Source organism: Chinchilla lanigera, unplaced genomic scaffold (genome assembly GCF_000276665.1).
Source record: "Chinchilla lanigera isolate Chin_1 unplaced genomic scaffold, ChiLan1.0 scaffold00015, whole genome shotgun sequence".
In the NCBI taxonomy this organism is placed as follows: domain Eukaryota; kingdom Metazoa; phylum Chordata; class Mammalia; order Rodentia; family Chinchillidae; genus Chinchilla; species Chinchilla lanigera.
Genome location: NW_004955416.1, coordinates 7,729,495 through 7,738,110, shown reverse-complemented (window position 1 = coordinate 7,738,110; position 8,616 = coordinate 7,729,495). Strand labels below are relative to the sequence as shown.

General features: G+C 51.5%; 1 long non-coding RNA gene across 1 annotated transcript; it reads left to right on the top strand.

The window, feature by feature from the left end:
- The first annotated feature begins 1,291 nt into the window (after nucleotides 1-1,291).
- On the top strand, nucleotides 1,292-4,052 carry LOC106148172. The gene is made up of 3 exons (XR_001233380.1): nucleotides 1,292-1,410; nucleotides 2,519-2,758; nucleotides 3,526-4,052. It is a non-coding gene; the product is annotated as an uncharacterized LOC106148172 (long non-coding RNA).
- Nucleotides 4,053-8,616: the final 4,564 nt, after the last annotated feature.

Sequence of the window (8,616 nt, the reverse complement as noted above, 5' to 3'; positions counted from 1 at the left end):
AAAAAAAAAAAAAAAAAAAAAAAAAGACAAATAATAATAATAATAATAAAATAACATAAAGAACAAACATTTATTTGCTTAATATTTCATTCTAGTCAAATTCTTTGAACTTCAGTTCCTGCTTACGAAGTAGCTCAAAATCATTTAGGATTTCAACAATGTTTTCTCATGTTGTTATCAACTCTGATGACAGGCTGTAACTACCTGCATCTGTCTGTTACCTGCTTTGTCCTGATCTGACACTCTTTAACTAGTATATAGATTATCTTCTTCTTTTTTTTTTTTTTGTAATAGTGGGAATCGAACTCAGGACCTCGCGCTTGCCAGTCAGGCCACTGAGCTATATCCCCGGTCCTAGATTATCTTCTTTTAACTTTTTTTCTCTTACCAGTATAAATGACACTACATCTATGATTGATTATAATTTCCTGCTACGAGTCATTGACTGTCTGTAGAAAACAGTTTCCTCCATTTTGCTTGGTGACTGGGCCCCAGTAAAATCCCCAGGCGACCTTATGAGGGAGCTCGGGTTTCTGTGTGTGCAGATGCCTGTGGAGGGGGCTCCTCTCTGTTGGAGGATGACTAGCAGCCTGTGGGTGTTCAGTAAATACTAAACGATGACAGGGTATGTATGTATTTGTGTTCATGTGTCCCTGATGCCGCTCTGTGTGTTTACAGTGTTGCCTTTGTGGAAACCTGAGCGAGTCCACTGTTGTGCACGTCTGAGAATCTGTGTAAAGTGTTTGTGTGTGTCTGTGTGTTCATATCAGGCATAGAAACGTATATTATATCGAACCGCATACGTGCTGGGAGTGTGCGTCGGTGTCTGTGCTGTGTGTGAGCATGACGTGGGCCTGGCTGGGGAGCTGTGCGTCTCTGTGCCTGTGTGCGTCTGTGCTCAGTCTGCGCAGATCTGTTGGGGACTCTCCGTGAGCATCTCGTGTGGGTGAGTAGGCTGGATCTGGTCTGGTGTGTGAGTGTGCGCATGCCTGGAGATAACCACATCCCTGCCTTCCCCTTGGGAGCAGAGGTGCCCAAGGCAGAGGTGACGCACCCTCGCTGAGCTCCCGGTTCTCCTGGGAACTGGCTCGAGAGAGAGACCCAGAGCAGACTGCGTCAGGAGCCCCGGTCCCTTTTGCAACCAGCCCTGGCCCCAGGCAGTAACCACTGCTAGGCTGGCACAGGTCAGACCTGCCCATTACAACTTGGCTGCCAGGAAACCTGCTCCAAGCTGGGCTGCATCGGCAGGGCCCTCCTTGGGCCTGAGCCAGATCCCCTGATGAGCGGAACCAGTGGAGGGCCACATGAGTCACCATGTAGCAACAGCAAGGATTGACTTCCTGGACCTGGGCATTGCTACTTTCTGCCCCTGTGTGCAGCAATACTTAGGCAGTCTTCACCCCTTAAAAGGTAGGCCAGATGGCTTTTATTAGCCCCAGTTCTCAGATGAGGAAACCGTAGCGCAGAGCAACAGACCAAGGTCAAGGCAGAGCCAGACTTTGAACTTGGGGTCCAGGGCTCTTCCTGTGTCCCATGTGGGGAGTGGGGTGGTTCTGCTCCTAGAAATCAAAGCTACTCCCCAGCCCTTTTTAATTTTTTATTTCTTATCAAATTGCCCAGCCGAGTGTAGTGGTTCACGCCTGTAATCCCAGCACTCAAGAGGCTGAGGCAGGAGGATCGTTGCAAGTTTGAGACCAGCCTGGGCTACAACGTGAGCTCAAGGCCAACCTGAACTGCTTAATGAGATCCAGTCTCAAAAACACTAAACAAATAAGTAAATAAATAAAAGTTGCCCATGCAGAATTTGAACTTGTGAATCTCCTGCCTCGGCCTCCCAGAGTGCTGGGATTCCAGGTATACACTTCCATGCCCAGCAGAAATTGATCTCTTAGAGCACAGAGTGCTGGGAAGCCAAGTTTCTGGGACAGTCAGGTTGCCCCGGGCTGGCGAGTGAAGGAGCCAGAGACAGAGCTGGGGCAGGCAAGGCAGATCTCAGCACTGAGTGGGCCTGACCTGCTGGTAGAACATCCTCAGGCTTTCTTTTCTAATCAGGGCTGAAATATGGACCCATAACTGGGATAACTAGAATTCCTTATCAGACTGCATGGCTGCTTTAGCAATAACCTTGGCCTATGGTTACCCTCCTGGTCTCCGGAAGGTGGGCTCAGTCATTGTCACTAGGCCCATGAGCCCATGACCAACATGCCTTTCTCCCCAGGTAGGCAGAAGATGCACTGGGGGGCTGAGGATGTAGCTTGGTGGAAGAGTGCTTGCCTAGGATGTGGGACATCCTGGGTTCAGTTCCGCTACCTCTGCACAAAGGACAAAAACCCCCAAAGCAAACATATGATTCCCTAGGACCCTGGTGGAGAGGAGCAACAGGGCTTTGGACCCTGTGTGAGCATAGGGATTCCCGAGGGCCCCTTGGGACTGGCAGGAAAGCGGACAGCACAGACCCGCCCAGTGACAGTTGATGTGTGATTGCTCCCTCTCTCGGACCTGTATTCTCTGTGGCCAGGTGCTGCTCTCTCTGCCTGAACTCCGTTCCCAGCTCCTGTACCAGCCAGCAGAGCTCATCCCTGCGACAGCAGGAGCCTCTCCCAGAGAAACGGGGACCCTGGATTCCTGGCACTGTGCACATTTCTCTCCCCTGCTTTGGCCAACAGTCTGTGTGCTCTGCGGACAACACCCTCCCCGTGAAGCCCTGGAGACTCGGCCTCCCGCTCTAGCCCCATCCTGACTTGCTGGGTGACTTTGGGTAAATTACTGCCTTTCCTCTTGTCTGAGTTTCTCCCCGTTGTGCAGCAGGGTGAATACTCTCTGCCCCTCCCTGGCTCCCAGGGGACCTGCACGGATAAGCAAGATAATCGCTGAGAACTGATTTGGAGGAAGTTTCCGAGTGCCAAGTAAGAGGTATCAGTGCTGGCCTGTGTTTACCTGGGTGTGGACTTTTGGTTCCCAGCCTCCTGGGGTTTGGGGCCAGCCCTGACAGCTTCTTGGCTTGTGGTTCCTTTGTCCCACTTCCTGAGAAAGGACAGAAACCAAAGCCAAGAGCTCAGTTGTCTGGAGAAGACAGGACTTGCTGAGCATAGAGTTTGGGGCTCTGGAACACTGCCTTCCTGGCCCAGTTTTGTGCCCCAGCTGTGTGACCTTGGGCCAGTCACTGCCCCTCTGTGGGCCTCACTTTCTCAGGTCTGACAGCTCCTCTAACTCTGAAGGCAGACGGGCCTACAGCCTTGTAATCAGAGGCTAAGAGGCTAAGGTCATTGTGTCAGGACAGAAAAGACCTGGTCATTTAGTCTAATGCCTTCAGTTTTCATATACTCCTATGGCCCTCTCTCTGGGGCAGTAGACTAACCCGAGTTAGCCTGGTTAACTCAAGGCCATAACCTGCTCGCAAGGGGGTCATTGGGAGGGGAAGGTGGGTCAGAGAAAAACCCCTGGAAAGAGACTCTGCACGAGCTAGTGGGTCAACGACAGAAACTTTTAACCCCATGGCTGACTGCAGCTCCCACCTGCCTTTAGCCTGTCCCCCCAGGTGGGTGACCTCCCTCAGCCAGGCCTCGCCTCACCTCGACATCATGATGGTTGCGCCCTCCCTCCTTGGTCCCTCCCCACTGCAGCCCTGGAAGCCTGTGGTCTCCTGGCTTGGACCCTCTCTGCTGCTGCACCTCCTGCCGGCCCTCTGACTGCAGCTGTGTCCTTTTCCTCTCCCAAGGCCCGCTCTGCCCGCCCATCTGTCTGCTCATGCTCTCTCCGGTCATCCCATCCACTCTTCTTCCAAACCCAGAGGCGCCATACTCACCAGGCCCAGACCCCTCACCTCTGAGCATGCAGGCCCTCAGCAGACCTCACCTGCCGCCAGGCTCCCCGGCCCTGCCCGGATGACCCACTGGAGTAGAACTCCCGTGCTTTTGACTTGCTCCTGACCCTGGTTGTTTATGTTCCTCCTCGATTAAAAAAAAAAAAACCTCATTCCTACTTTATACTCTGTTATCTCATAATTTATGGACGCCACTAAACTGTCTGAACCCCTTTCCCATAAGGCAAGGCATAAGCAAACAACAGCTAAGTAATGAAGTGAAATCAAGGAAGCCGGTCTCCATCTGGAACCAGGCGGCCCCTCACCTTCTGCCTGGTCGTCCTGAAACTGCCCCTCCTCCACACGGCCCTGCTTCTCTTGGTGGCATCACCCCACCCAGCCTCCCAGGATCAAGATCTGACAGCTCTGCTCACTCACGCAGTCCCTCTCACAGCCCACAGTCACCAAGTCTCACACTGGCTTCCTTCCTCAGGTGTCCGGAAGCTCCCTCTTCTTTGCCATCCCCTCTCCCGGCGCAGAGTTCAGGGTCTGGTGATTTGTTCCCCGCTCATATACTGGAATACTTTTTCTTACTAGAAAAGCAATAGATATGCACTGTGGGAAAGTTAGAAACCGCAGACGGAAGCTGGGCACTCTGACACACGCCTACTGTGGTCCCAGCTACTTGAGAGGCTGAGTGAACAGGAGCTTGGCAAGTTCAAGGCCTGTGTGGGCAATTTAGCAAGACCTTGTTCCAAAAAGTAAACAATAAAAAGGGATGGGGATTGTAGCTCTGCTCAGGGCTCCGTGAGTTCAGTCGCTGGTACAGGGGCAGAGGGACCCAGCACCTGTCATTTTATCAGTGCAAGATAATACTGTGAAGATTTGAGCAAATATCCTTCTTCAGGGTGTTGGCACGCTTTGCTAAACATACAGCCACCCCTCCTCTTTGAACTCCACAAAGGGCCTCCTTAAATCTTTCCCGGTCTGTTCTCTTGGTCTTGCTGTTCAGAGCTCCAGCTGATACGACCCTCCTCTGCCAGGTGGGGGAGGCGAGGCCAGCGCTCTCCAGAGCTTGTGTGTGTTGGGGGAAGCCAGGCAGACCCTGAGCTGAAGCTCAGCTTCCAAGCGAGGCCACTGACAGCAGCCCCTCCCTGAGGGAGCTTGAAAGCACCGTCCTGGGGCTCTTGTCCTGTGGTGACTGGGTGGGGACAGGAGTGGTCTTGTGCAATAGGGCAAACCGCTCCTCAAGCAGGGCTGTTTGCTTAAGTGGGCAGGGATGGGTTAGGGAGGAACAGCAGAACTTTTGTTAGTGTTTATTGGAAGTGTGAGGACCAGTAAGTTTGGAGACAAATCCCAAGCGTGTAGAAGGTAGAAGGGGTTATGGGGAGTAAGATGATGGGGGCCCCAAAGCTGGGTGTCTGGAGGGTCCGGGCAAGCACCTAACCATGGGCATGGCAGGCTGGGAACCACTGAGGGTCTGGCTGGCTGCAGAGGACCCCAGGCTCAGCTCCTGGCCCAGCCCGCTGCAGGATGTAGGCAGACTGTTGACAGGGCCCCAAGTTTATGCAAGAAGATAGTAATTTATATATATATATATGAATTGAATTCCTGACTATAAATCTGTAAATGCTGGCAACTAATTAAAGAAATTAAACCACTGTTTTGGGTCAGATTATGACCCAAAGGCTGCAAGTGTGCAAGTTTTTAATTTAATTTAATTTAATTTTTTTTTTTTTGCAGTGCTGGGGATTTAACCCAGAGCCTTTGCACTAAGCCACATCTTCAGCACACTTATTTATTTATTTATTTAGAGCCAGGCATGGTGACGCCCACCTATAATCCTATCACCCTGGGAAGGCTGAAGCAGGAGGATCACCAGAGTTTGAGGCCAGCCTGGGCTTCACAGTGATTTCAAGCCCAGACTAAACTGTATAGCAAGGCCCTAGCCTGCTACCTGCTCCTTCATGCCTGGGCTCATTCTCTGCTTAATCCCCAAGTGCTCATGATGTGACCGCCGCCCACCCCCCTCTTTACTCCCCTCTCATGGCTTTGAGAAAACTGAACACTTGGTGGTCTCACATGAAACAAGAGCCACGATCTCTGCTGCCCGTTTTTGCTCCCTATGATTTTGTTTTGTCTGGGACACACACAGCCACACCCATGTGCACATGGACAATTTTTCCCAATTATTTTATATTTTTTATTTATTTTTTTGGTTTTTTTCCAGTACTGGGAATCGAACTCACAACCTTGTACTTGCCAGGTAGGTGCTGTGCCGCTGAGCTAAATCCCCAGCCCCCTTTCTCAATTATTTTAATACACATGATATAAATTTATACTATGGCTGGGCATGGTGGAGCACACCTGTAATCTCAGCACTTGGAAGGCTGAGGCAGGAGGATCACTGTGAGTTCAAGTCCAACCTGACCTACATAGTGAAACCCTGTCTCAAAAAAAAAAATTTCTTTTTACTATGTTTTTTCCCTGGCACTAACTCAAGTTCCTTACTTTCCAACTGCCTTGGCTATTTCTAAGTGTCCAGATCGGTGGCCTTAAGTAGATTTATATTGTTGTGCAACCTTTTCCACAATCTACTCTCCAGAACTGTCTGTCTTGCAAAACTGAAATATTATACCATGAAACTGTCGCACCCTAAACCTCCCTTCCCACAGCAATGACCATTCTACTTTCTGACTCTGAGTGGAATCATACAATATTTGTCCTTTTGTGACTAGTTTATTTCATTTAAAATATCCTCAAGCTTCATCTATGTTGACCCATATATCAGAATTTCCTTCTTTAGAGACAGGGTCTCGCTATGCGGTCCAGGCTGACCCTGAAATCACTGTGTAACCCAGGCTGGCCTTGAACTTCCTACCTCAGCCTCCAGAGTGCTGGGATTACAGGCATAGGCCACCAATCCTGGCGGAATTTCCTTCCTTTTTAAGAACAGTAGTCCATGTACTTCTGTATGTATTCCATTTTGCATACCCATTTACCTGTCTGTGGGTCGCTACTGTGAACAATCTTGTGGTTAATATGGTGCAGATATAGCTCTTCCCATAGACCTTGCACACCTACTTAACACCTCTTGCCTGAAGCCACATCTCAACCTTCTGACCCTCCCTAGCTTGACCAGCCTCTGCTTTCCAACAGGCATATGTTGGATACTTAGTATCCACAGCAGGTCCACCATGGGGGATTCCGAGGTAAGCCGGAGCCAGTCCCTGTCGCAGGAGTCGGGCCGAGATGAGGGCAGACGTGCTGATTTGGAGCCGACATGCACAGCACAGCGTGGGGAGGACAGGGCAGCTGTGAACGTTGGCTGGAGAGCTGGGGAGGGTTTTGAGCTGGGTCACGCATAGGGTAAAGTAGGATCTTTCCAGAGCCAAAGGAGTACTTGAGGCAACTGGCAAAGCAGGGCAGCAGGCAAGAGAGTTCTAAGAGTTACTTCAGTGTGGACAGAAGAGAAGGCAGCTGGGGTCCCAGGATTAGCGCAGTTTAGGGACCATGCTGTTTGCACCTATGCTGCCTGCACGCCGGAGGATAACTCCCGGAGAGAAGGCTGCCTCTCCGCCTCCAGTGCTTGGCGCCTGGCACCTGCCTAAGATTGAACTCCCCGTAGTTAAATTGCAGGAGACAGAGCACACGGTTGTGGTGAGAGCGCCCCCTAGCGGCCGCTACAGGCTCCCGCCTCCTCCCTCTAGGGCTGACTGCCTACCGCTGTTCAACCGGGATGAGGCTTTGCCTGGCATCATCTCACGTGATCTCCACCCCTTCCCGAGAAGGTGTTCACTCCAGGCCAACAAACACTAAGCACTTACTCTTTTTTGTTTTTTTTTTTTTGTTGTTGTTTTCCGGTACCAGGAAAGGTCCGGTACCTCCCGACCTTGCACTTGCCAGGCAGGCACTGTGCCGCTGAGCTAAACCCCCAGCCCCAAGCACTTACTCTTGATCACTGTTACAGGCATTGGAATAGCTTTTGAGCCATTAATTACTCAGCGCTAGAAGTGCTTAGAGAGAACCAAGGATGGGAGACCGAGAGGCCAGAGGAGACCTGAGGAGTCCATTTTTGAGTCTCAAAGGATGGGCAAGTGCCTGGCAAAGGAGGTTAGGAAGGAGAATACAGCGCCCTCTGAAAAGGAACAGAGACAGCTCCACCCCTGCCTGCTGCACACCCATTTGTCAGGCAACTACCATTAACTGAGGTCACAGGGGCAAATGAGGTGTGCTAGAGACCAGCTCCCAACCTGGCAGGAGGACGGATACCGACACGAAGGGAGCCCCATGTGCGGGGTCCTGCTGGCAGGCAGGGGTGTGAAGCAGGGAGTGCCAGCCAGCTGGTGCTCTCCAAGTGCAGGCTTTGCACTTGAGCTGAGGGATGAGAACGCAGAGGCAGCAGTGGCAGAGAGGCATTTCCTGCCCCTCACCGGCTGCTTCCTCACAGGTGTGCGCAGATGTGCATTGGGGCTTCACACACGCACTTTCGTGTTGTTGCTCACATTGCAGTTGCTCACAGACAGCCCTAACCTCTCCTGGCTGTGGCCCTACATTGTTGGGTGTTTGATCCGGCCCTCCCAAACCTGCTCCAAAAAGCCGTGGCCTGGTGGTACACGCCTGTAATGCCAGCACACGGGAGGCTGAGACAGGAGGATCGTTAGAGTTCTAGACCAGCCTGGGTTACAAAGTGTGCTCAAGGCCAGCCTGAACTGCAGAGCAAGACCCTATCTCAAAAACAAAACAAGGATGGGGATATAGCTCAGTTCAAAGGCCCTGGGGTTAGTTACCAGTAAAACCCACACGATTTGAGG